We start from the raw sequence: 10829 nt of genomic DNA on the forward strand, positions 1-10829 counted from the left end.
TCAGCCTTGTTCAGCTTCTTCCCCACTACAAATGATTTAGGAAGAACCAGGATGTGCAGGATGAGTTCTCAGCACCCACTGGCCTGGGGACAGCCCAGTGTGGGTGTGCTGGGCAGCACGGGAGGGATGTGAGGTCAGCCTCCCTCTGCCCTGGTACTCAACAGGGGGATAAACAGCTTTTTACAGCAGACAGCTGTGCCTTGGGTCTGAAACTTTCCTCTTGCTCCTCAGTCTGCCCGTCTCATTTTCTTCTGCTAGTTTGGCTCCTCAGTGCTGGGCTGCTCAGGAGGTGAACAGGCATCTCACCTCCTTCCTGGGTGTTTTTTCCTCCTCTCTCTTGCCTAAATAATGGCACTGTATGTTTGGCACTCGTTAAGCTGCTGAAGCCATTAGTGAGTATTGTGGAATACCAGTAGCCTAATTGGCCTTGTATGGTAGCCAGCTTTTTAACCATGACATCAGTTGGAATGGCCATGGAGCTGTGCCAACTGTCTTCTCTTACTAGGCACCTGATGAGTCTCTTCGCTCAAAAAATCAGCTGCCTGGTAGTACATAATATCATAAAGTAAAAGTAGCTTAATTTATTAAGTCTCTTACTGTGGGTTTTTTTCCTTTCAGTTAGCACGTTACTTTGTGTTGTGTATAGCACTTTTGCAGAAGATCATGGTAATTCTTGCATGGTAATGCAAGCTATCCTTGCATTAGTAGCAGGCATTCTGCCCTCCATTTAGGAAACAATACACACTGATGCAATTTGATCTCTAACAGGAATTCTTTTGCTTACCAGCAAACTATCGAGTGTGTTCAGTCCAGAACTTAGTGCGTCTTTTTTGATCTCAGAGCAGCTGGCACTAAAGAAATACAGTCTCCAGAAAACATTGGGCATTTCTGTACATAGGCTGTGCCTATGTTTGTGCTAATTGCTGAGAAATGTAGACTTACAAGAAAAAAATGATAGTTTGCCAATGGTGATATCACTAGTCAGGATCATTCTGAATTATAGGCTTTAGTAAATGTTTAGGATAAAACAATTGCACACTGTGCTTCAGACCAGTAATTCCTTACAGCTGGTTACACCATAATAAAATTAGAGATTCTTGGTTTTTTCCCTTCAGTCTTTTGTCAGCTACTTCTTGGACTTGGGCATTCATTTTTTTCTTGGCTAATTGTGTGTTAATGCACAAATATAAAATATTTGAGAATAATTTACCTTCTGTTACAGGGTCACGACTCATCTGGTTTATGGTGTGAATGGTTTTTGAATAATACAGTTTTGAACACCATAAATGATTACATCAAATGGCTGACAAAAGCCTTAGTTACTGTGAACTAGAGTGTACCAGGAGCTCGGAGCTTTGCTTCCAAGCCTTTTTAATTAGTAGACCAGGTCTGGATATCAGTCACACTGTTGTAATTCTGTTGCCTCCAGTAAAGAAAAAGTTGGTGTTTATATTTGCTAGTTGAGTCAGTTTATGTTTATATTTGCATCAGTCACATTGAAATTTAAATGCTTCATTTTTTTCTACAAATGGTGAATGGAAAGTATCTTATATGTACAAGCTCTTTATTTTCTGTAATTAAATGGTTGGCCATTTCACACATTCAGACTTTACAGCCCATCCCAGTAGATGCATAGCTCAGACGTTCATAATCACGCAGGAATTTCTGCCATGGTTAAAAGTGAGTAATCTGGGCTTTCAAGTCATGAATCATTTATCAGCAAGAAACTTAATTGCTGATAACAAATGGTTTGCAGTGAATCAGAAATTCTGCTCTTGCAATTATGGGTTTGGTCTTTCAGCCTTTTTAAGGTGTGATTCAAAGGTCTCGGACGTCCGCTATTCAGTTAACCCTAAGCAGATTAAATCTTGTCAAGGAAGGGTAAAACGTGTACACAGCAGACAGGCTGAGCAAGGATTGTGCATCACTTTGTTCCTCAGCATTGGCTTAAACAAGATATAAATAGCCCACAGGGCTGTGCTAGTCCTGCTGTGTGGTTGGACCAAGAGACGAAGGGCAGCAGGACCAAGCGTTTTGTGCAGACTAGAAGCAGCTGGATAGGAAATGGTTCCCCCATCTAATAAAAGAGGCTGATATGTTGGATTTGTTTCATCCATCAAAAGGAGGGAAAAGGGAACCTGGACAAGATCTGGGGAAAGTGAATGCCTTGGGATGTGGGAAACACAGGTTAGAGTTTCAAGATGAGCATAAGCTTGTATTCCAGCCTCTGCAACCCGAGCAGATAATTTGGCTCTGTTGTAAAGGGGGTTTTCCATCTATCTCTGACCCAATAACCATGTCCTTACTTGTTCAAACTAGAGCAACTCCTAGAAGAGGGACTGGAGACAAGAAGAGACTTGCTTTCCAGTCTGAATCAAGAAAAGCAACCTAGCAGATCTCCATTTCTTCTTTCCTCCCCCTGTAAAATTGCATTTTGGATCTGACAGCCCCACTGACCCCCAAGCCCCTCCTAAATAGTTGCAGTTGGGTGAAACAGCCTTGAGAATTTTTCTAAACTCCCACTCAGAACACATTAGATCCCCAAATCCTGCTGCCTTAAAATTCTCTCAATAGTCATCCACAGAGATAGATTGATATTAATGGTGAGAAAAGATTAGAGGTAAGGTCTATGTTCTTGCAGCATTTAATTTGGGAGTAAAAAAGCAGATACAACTCCCATTATGAGTAAGCTCTAAGAGAATGCTTCAGACACAGTTGTTTCAGATGGAATTGCTTCATGGGTGATTTTGATTTTAGAGGCAAACTGCTTTTCAAAAGAAAAGTCAAGACCTGGTGACATAGCCTGCAGCTATTTTGTCTGCTTGCCTTTTAAAAAATAAAAAGCAAAATCACTCTCCATATTCTTGATAGTGCTATATTACAAGAAAGAAATGTTGCCTACATGGATTTCCTAGAATAACACTAAGGCCTTGCCAACTGCATTTTACAAACTATGAAACAACCTATTTGCTCGAAACGGCACTCGGGGGAGTGGGGACTGCTGTCCACGTGCACCTCATTTTAATTTAATAGGCTTATTTTAGTGAGATTGGGTCTGTAATGGAACACTGGGATTGCAGGAGTAAATTCTGAAAACTGAGAGGTGGGGGGAAATTAGCTTTTATCAGCAGGTGCTGAGCATTGTGGCTAAATGCTGGCATTTCCTTTGCCTTTGGCAGCCCAGCATCCCTGAGTGTTCCATGGCTCTGCTGGAACCACGGGAGTGCAGCCCTTTGGCTAATCCGGTTGTGTACATAACTGCTCTGTGCTGTAACTGATTGGAAACCAAAATTTGTCCTGTTACTTTCTTTGGTCATGAGAAGATCCTGTGCTTTCTCTGTGCATCGTGCTTGTATTTACTGAGTGAGGAAGGAGGGTACCTGGGTGTCCAAAAAGGAAATTACTCCAAATGCCATTTTATCTGCTGGCAGCCAGGATTCCTGCAAACTGACCAGTGCTGCTGAAATACTCCCTGCGAAACACCCTAAACTGGCTTGGCTTTTGCCAAGGTTTTGGCAGGCACTGTGTGATGCAATATTGCAAAAAATCTCAGTATCTAAGGCAGCAGTTTCCAGCCCCTGGTTTCTGATGAGTTAAGCTGAAGTGTAAACTCTGTATTCATCAGCCCAGTGTAGCTGTTTTTGAGATCAGAAAAAAGGTAGTCTGTTAGCCCAAAATCTAGGAAAACACAACTCTAATGCTGGCCCATAATTAAAGCCAGGAGAGTGTCTGGGTGTTTCCACTCAGCTGCTGGACCCGGTCCTTGGTTTGTAAGATTCCGGCCTCTGGAAGTCCTCTGTCCTCCTGCCCAGAGCACTCACCACTCCTGCAGGGAGACAGCAATCCTTAAGGAACACTTATTCTGTGTTTGCTTAGAAAGCATCATAGTGCTAATTATTCTCATTAGCTTTAAGCCACTAATAAATTATCTTTCCTATTGCTCCTCCATCACTCAGTAATGAGAACCGTTTAGCTAGATTTTGCAGATACTGCTTGCTCCCTCTCTCTACAGCACAATTCCCTGCAAGCATTCATCATAGGAAAAGAGCTACGTGAACAAAATCTTTTCAAATTAGTCTCTGGTGCCCCAGTTAAGTGGGTGTCTACATCGCAGGCATGCAGAAGAGCCTTCTTCATTAATATGTGCAATTCTGCGTGAGCTGATTAGCTCTTGCAGCTCATTTGGTAGCAAATGTGTAAATCCGTCACACTCTAAATGCCAAATATGTGCACAGCTAAATTATGGAGAAGTAAGGAACTGCTAGAGTTGGGAGTCTTTATTTGGAAAAAGAGGTCCTTATCCCATGCATTAAATTGGAGCTCTGGATTTATCCAGAGCATTTGTCACTCCTCTGCTTTGTCATTTTTTCTGCTTGCAAAATGAATAATCCTTCCTGTCGTGTTGCCGGTCCTTTCAGTATGTGTGGGTGTTTAATTTGGGGCCCAACATTTGTAACAGACACTTGGTATCCAGCCTCAGTTCCCATAACACAACAATAGCCGCAAAACAATGCAACCTTCCTTGAGCAGGATGGGAAGCCAAACAAATCAGTTACAACTATGTATTATTAACAATCCAGTTACCATCACTTTTCTTGTTCTTTTTTATTCGTAAGAAAACTTGTGAAGAAAAGGGGGGTGATGAAAATAGGGTTTTTTAAATGTCTGTGGTTTTTAGCCAGGGCAGGGCTGCACAGTTAATGTCATCATGTATCTGCCAGCACAAGGGAAGCACTGAAGAATGTCACCTGTCAATGGGGAGGGGCTGGTCTGCTGCTGCAAATGCTCGGCCAGTTACTCTGGGACCAAAGAAGGAAACTGGCCTTAAGAGCTCCTAATTTATGCATGCTTTTCATCTTCTCCATGCCAAGTAGCTGCAGAGCCAGCCCTGCCTCAGGGCTTGGACGGACCAGCTCAGGGCAGCCAAGCACCCTCTGTTTTATTTTCTCTTGGTGTGCAGAGAAATCACAGCACAGACCCAGCTTGACCTCTAACACAAACATTATTTTGGCATTATCTTCTGGACATATAGACTATGAGGAAGAAGCTTCCCACTTCCCAAAAGTTCTGGCATGGGAAGCTGTCTTTCTCCAAGCTCAGCATAAACTCTTGAGAGAACATTTCCTAGGAAGATGTGCAGCACAATAACAGAGCTCTGATCCTGCAGCCTCCAGGTTGCTGGTGAGGGGATGCTTATTACTGTGCCCCACCTCACAGGTATGGAACAGGCAGATCAGGTCCAGCGTCTCCTATTGCATCCCCAGAACATCCCAAGACTTCTCCAAGGGTGTAGGATTTGCTTACCGAGAGGGAAAGGACAGCTCAGAGTTAGGCTGACCTGTGGTGGGTACACAGTTCTTCCCCAGGGGCAGTATGGATGACAGGCTTTTTCTTTTCCCTTTTCAAAGAGGGACAAGCATCCTTCAAGGCAGACTTTCCCAATTCAGCGGGAGGTGAATGGGGCCACAGGAGAGCTGCTGCAGAAATGCAGAGGTTCTGTGTCATGTTCCCAGCTCCAGGCAGGTCCCTTCGGATTTCGGGGTCCAATGCGCCTTCCACCTGCAGGAGACCATTAAAGGTTCATCACAGGACTCCTGACTTTCCTAAAACCCATTTCTCTGCCAAAGCTTTCCTTAGGCAACAGAGCAGCATAAAAGGAGGGACCACAGAAATCACAGAAACAGAGTTCACTGTGGAATAAAGTCTCATCTCTGGTGAGGTACCACTGTATTAGGTGCATTAGATATATTTTGGATGGATGTATAATCTTAATTGTTGTGTATTGTTTGTATTGTAGTCCCAAGATCCAGGTCTTCATTATGCTAGATGCTGTACAAATATATAAGAGTCTGTCATGCATGGAAAGGCTTTTATTATGTAAATAGTCAGGTTGGAAAAAAAGAAGTAGTGTTATCTCTGTTTTACAGATGAGGCAGTGAGACGAGAAAAAAAACAACAAAGCATTTTGCCCAAGGACATGCAAAGTCTGTGGGTCAGCAATGGACTTGAAATTCAAGTCTTGATTTAGTTTCTTACCAGCTCTTCTTTCAATTTGCGTACTGCCCAAAACATAATTAAAAATTAAGCACAAAGAAGACAACACCATGTGTAATTTATCTCTATCTGAAACAATCATCCAGCACCTCTCTGACAAATCCTCCTCAACTGTTGTTTCTTCAAAACCTATATTTTTCCATGCCCAATTCCTGTGATCACCATACAAGTCAAGTCACTGTACATGTTGTCCTTTGATTTTCTGCAACATATATCATGTTTTGAATTGACTATAAAGCTGTTTGGGAAAAGACCCTGTTGATAATGGAGCTGTGTCTCGTTTGGATCAGCCTGTTGAATTTGTATTCCAGTCCTCTTAAAAAGTAGTACTAGCAATGTTTAGAATAAAAAGGGATGCATATACATTTCTGCTATGAATATAGAGAGTCAGCCAATACATCTGTAACTGCTGCTCACCCCTACCTGGTAGTCGAAATTATATATTGATGTAAGCAACTGATCTATACCAAAGACAAATAAAACATGGATTTCACTCAAAAGGCACAATACATTTTGCTTTGTGTACAGCAATGTTTCATGTCAGGCTTTAGGAAAGAACATGGGAGAATTATAAAAGTCATGACAGTTACTGGAAAACAGAACAAAATGGAATTGGCATTTACCAAGGCTAGATAATATCAAACTAATTCGATAGCATTCTTTGATAGATTAATTAATTAGCTAGACAAAGAAGGGAAATATGTGTGTTTGGGGTTCAATACAACAGCCGATGAGGAGCTGTGTATAAATTTATATCTCCTACATGGAGAAGTCTGAGATTTGTAGGCATACACAGTGTTGAAAGATGAGAAGTTGAACTGTATTGAAAGAAAAGTATTCAGAGTTCCTAAAATGTTAGTCTTAAGACTGATAATTATAATTATTTTCATTAATGACCCATTTGGAAAACAGAGGTGTCTGATCATAAAAAATACATTGAAGTCACCAAGTTAGGAGGTATCATCAGTGTAGAGAAAGTTCAAATATTGCCCAGCAAGAAATTCTTGAGGAGTGAGGCCACTGGAGTAGTAAGAGAGCTGGCAGCAGGCAAAATCCTGCAGGAAACCTGGAATGACACAGGAAGATTTTCAGTAAGTTGTGCCAGTGCAGCGTGGGCATGGAAAAGGCAACTGAAAGTCTAAAGTGCAATAGGAGAGGCATTTCTAGAAAAGTAAGGGAAGCATGAACACCCTTGAATAAGACTCCAACAAGATTTTGCTTGGAATAAAATGCATTATTCTGATTGTGTTAAGGAAAGGCGGATTCTAAATGAAATGGATACAGAAAAGAACTGCTAAGATGGGGAGGGGACGAGAACCTTTCGTGGCCATGTATGCAGCTTGTTTAGCCCAGCAGCTGAAGACTGAGATGTGGTTTGATTACTTTCTGTAAATACATCAGGTAGGGGGAATATTAAAGGTAGGCAGTCTTGGCGTATGAGCAAGTGGGTATAAATTGGCCATGAATAATTTAATTATCAATTAGGTGTTCTTCATCCACCTGCATATTGAGGGTGTAAAAATCCACCTGCGTAGTGGGGGATGAAACCATACCTAGTTTTAGTGGGAAGCTCACAAAATGTATTAAAGGGATCATGTGATCCAGTTGCCTGCAGTACCTGGGGAATGGATTTGATAACCCAGAAAGTCCTGGCAGTCCTATGTCTTACTATATTCCTATGTCTTAGTGGATTTCTGCTACAGTAAGCCACCACCTCCATCTTATAATCTTATTAGATATTACAGTACCTATAATCCCTTCAGTCCTAAGAAATCTTTCTATCCTTCTGAATTAAATTTCAGATAGAAAAACCTGTGGATTACAAAGCCATATGTGTTTTCTTTCTAACTCAATAAGTTTGTTGTGGTGATTATCATAAACAGACAAATTTCGTTAGGGACCAAGAGTTATTTTAATATAAATTATAGTGTTTATGGAACAACTGTACCAACAAATTATTTTCTTATTTATTGTAATTCTTGAAATGGCTCCTAATGAAATTTTTGGCCTCATGAAGTGATCAGCTTGGAATGACTTTCCCTCCTATGAAAATATTTAAATACAAACAAAGTCTGCCAATGTGTGCAATTACAGTCATGTAGGGAACTAAAGGGATTATGTGTACTAGGAGTATATTCATGTGGCTTTCCAGATCAGCTGCTTCTACCAGAGAGGGAATAAAGTAAGCGGAAAAGCCCCAAAGAGAGCCCGTTACTGTTGGAATGGCTCTGGGACACGATCATCAGAAAAGCTCACTTGTGTTATTTCCATAAGCCCATAATGCTTATGGCCCTGTAAATAAAAATGCATTAAATACACATTGCTTTTCAAACTAATTGAGATGCAGTGTGAAGATTACTTTTTAGAAATAGGATGTTCTTTATGCAGGAGATCATGCTGGGCCCTGCTGCAACAAGAGCCACTGGGATAACACTGTATTTTGTTCTAACATCTGCATTTATTACCAGTGAGATACTTTCTCCGACATTATGAGGTGGCTTCAGACTTGTAAAGCCCTTGAGAATTAAATACTACTGTTCCATGAAAGAAACTGCTGCCCAGCACAGGCCCCTATGACTGAATCGGTGGAGGAGGCTTTTGAAAGAGAAGCAAGAAAATAAACTCCTTATTCTGCTGATGACTTTTATGACCTTACTCACACTTCTGCTGATGCTGTGTTAGCAAGAACACTTCATTCCAGTGAATATAATCTTAGCTCATGTGATTATGGACACAGATTTCTCTAAAACCTCTAAAATGGGATGCAATTTTTTAGAGTGCAGAATTGTTAGAAAGTCACGGGCTTTTAGGCAGTGCCATGATTTCAGGAGCCTGATTCAGAGTGTAAAGGACTCATGATGAAGCTGGGCTGCACTCAACATGTGTTCACCGATTCAACATACCTGTTTTTTTGTGGGAATTGGCATTTCTATCCAAGAAACAGGAAGCGCACTAATGGATTATTAGTATGTTTTTTAGCTAAAGCCCCAGTTTGAATAATACCTCCAGCTTCAAGCATCAAATTTTAAGAAAGCTATAAGAAAAAGGTTCAGAAAAAGGAGCAATAGAACTAGAAAGATGTCTAGTAAACAGAAGGGGAGGTTTATGGTTTTGTTTTGGGGTTTTTTTTGTATATGAAAGGGCTTGGGTTTAATTAGTCTAAATTGGGCTTTTATTTTCCCTTCTAAAAACAGGTTACAAAGTGGATCAGCACTCTGATACATTCCAAAGTTTAATTTGCCGATAAAACCCCTGAAGTTCAATTTCTGACCTTCTGTGTGTCTTTTCAGAAATTTACTTCTGTGTTGCTCCTCTGACTCCATCACTGATGAGCACAACTACTGCCAGCTCCTCAGGCTGGATATTTTTCCTTGGGGAAACCTGATTTAAAAGTCGTGTTTAAATCCAGTGGACAGGGCCTAAGGGTTTGTCTTCCCTACCTTTAGTCATCTAAACCCAAGGTGTATACATGTGGCTGGACATGTCTGTCCCCTGCACTGACAGAGGAGAAATGGCAACAAAGAGCTTCTTCACAGAGGGCAATTTCCAGATCACTGAACTTTGGTGAGATAAGTCCCGTCCTAACTCATCTCTGAGCATTCACTGTTGGCTTTTGCCTTCAGCTGGCTGATGACACACTAAGCAACTGTGTGGCTTCATTATTTTGCTGTGCTCATGGAGATGCACCTCACTGTCATCTCTGAGGCATTTGGTGCCATGAGGACTCCTTTGTCACCAGTCCTTCCCATCCAGCTCTCTCTTCAGCCTCTGACACTCTCCATACCCTGCCTTCTACTCACATTCATTTCCTTGCCTCTTCTCCTTCTGTAACACTTACATTCCTCTGCTTTGTTTTCTCTTTGCACTGACTGTATTTGCTTCTGATGAATCTCAGTTTTAACTCTGGCTGCAGCTTTCACTAATGCATTCACTGCACGGTGCCCCTCTGACAATGTTTTACTGCTTCCATGTCTTAGGGGAGAGAATGGGACAAGGAAAAAAAGGCAATTTAAAGTGTAACTGGCTTGTTAGACATGCAAATTCTTGAACAAGAGGTATAATTTAAGTTCACCGTGAAAGCCAGGAGCGTTGGAGCTGTAACCCCACTTCTGACTCTGCCACTACCTCCCTCGGTGACCTTGTGTGATTTATTTAGCCTCTTGGGGCCAGGTTCACCTGAAAATAAAGAATAAAGTGTTTCCTTCCCCTAAGAATATATAAGTCTGAACTAATAGATGTATATACAATTCTTGAAGTCCTGTTTATTTAAATGCAAAATGCTTATCTTTTTTTCCTTAAAACATTTACAAAAGGTCGAGAGAATTTTAGGGTTGAAAGATAAACAGTTCAGAAGAAATAGAAAAATTAAAATTACACACGTATGCACTTATCACAAACCTTTAGACAGCCTCTAATTAAGTAATCACTAGTTCTCTGCATTATAGTAGATGTTATCATAAGCTGTTAAATTGTGTAGCAGCTTGTAATACTGTGCACTCTGTTTATACAGGATAAGGACTCTGTGGAAATTATTCAGATTAATGTATCATCTTCTGAATGTGTGCTTCAATTGTGCCTAGTCGGTCAGGATTGAGATGTTCCCATGCTCTGCTCTACAGAAGCCTGACAAGGGAGCACAGTTTCTTCCTGACAGGCCAAGATACAAACTTGGAGATGCCAGCTGTATATTCAGACACACAAACCCTCCGTCCCTTGCTCTAGCAAGACTCGTTCGAGGTGCACATCCTTGGCAGTTCTTCCCAGCAACCAGCCTT

Source organism: Pseudopipra pipra, chromosome 7 (genome assembly GCF_036250125.1).
Source record: "Pseudopipra pipra isolate bDixPip1 chromosome 7, bDixPip1.hap1, whole genome shotgun sequence".
Classification (NCBI taxonomy): domain Eukaryota; kingdom Metazoa; phylum Chordata; class Aves; order Passeriformes; family Pipridae; genus Pseudopipra; species Pseudopipra pipra.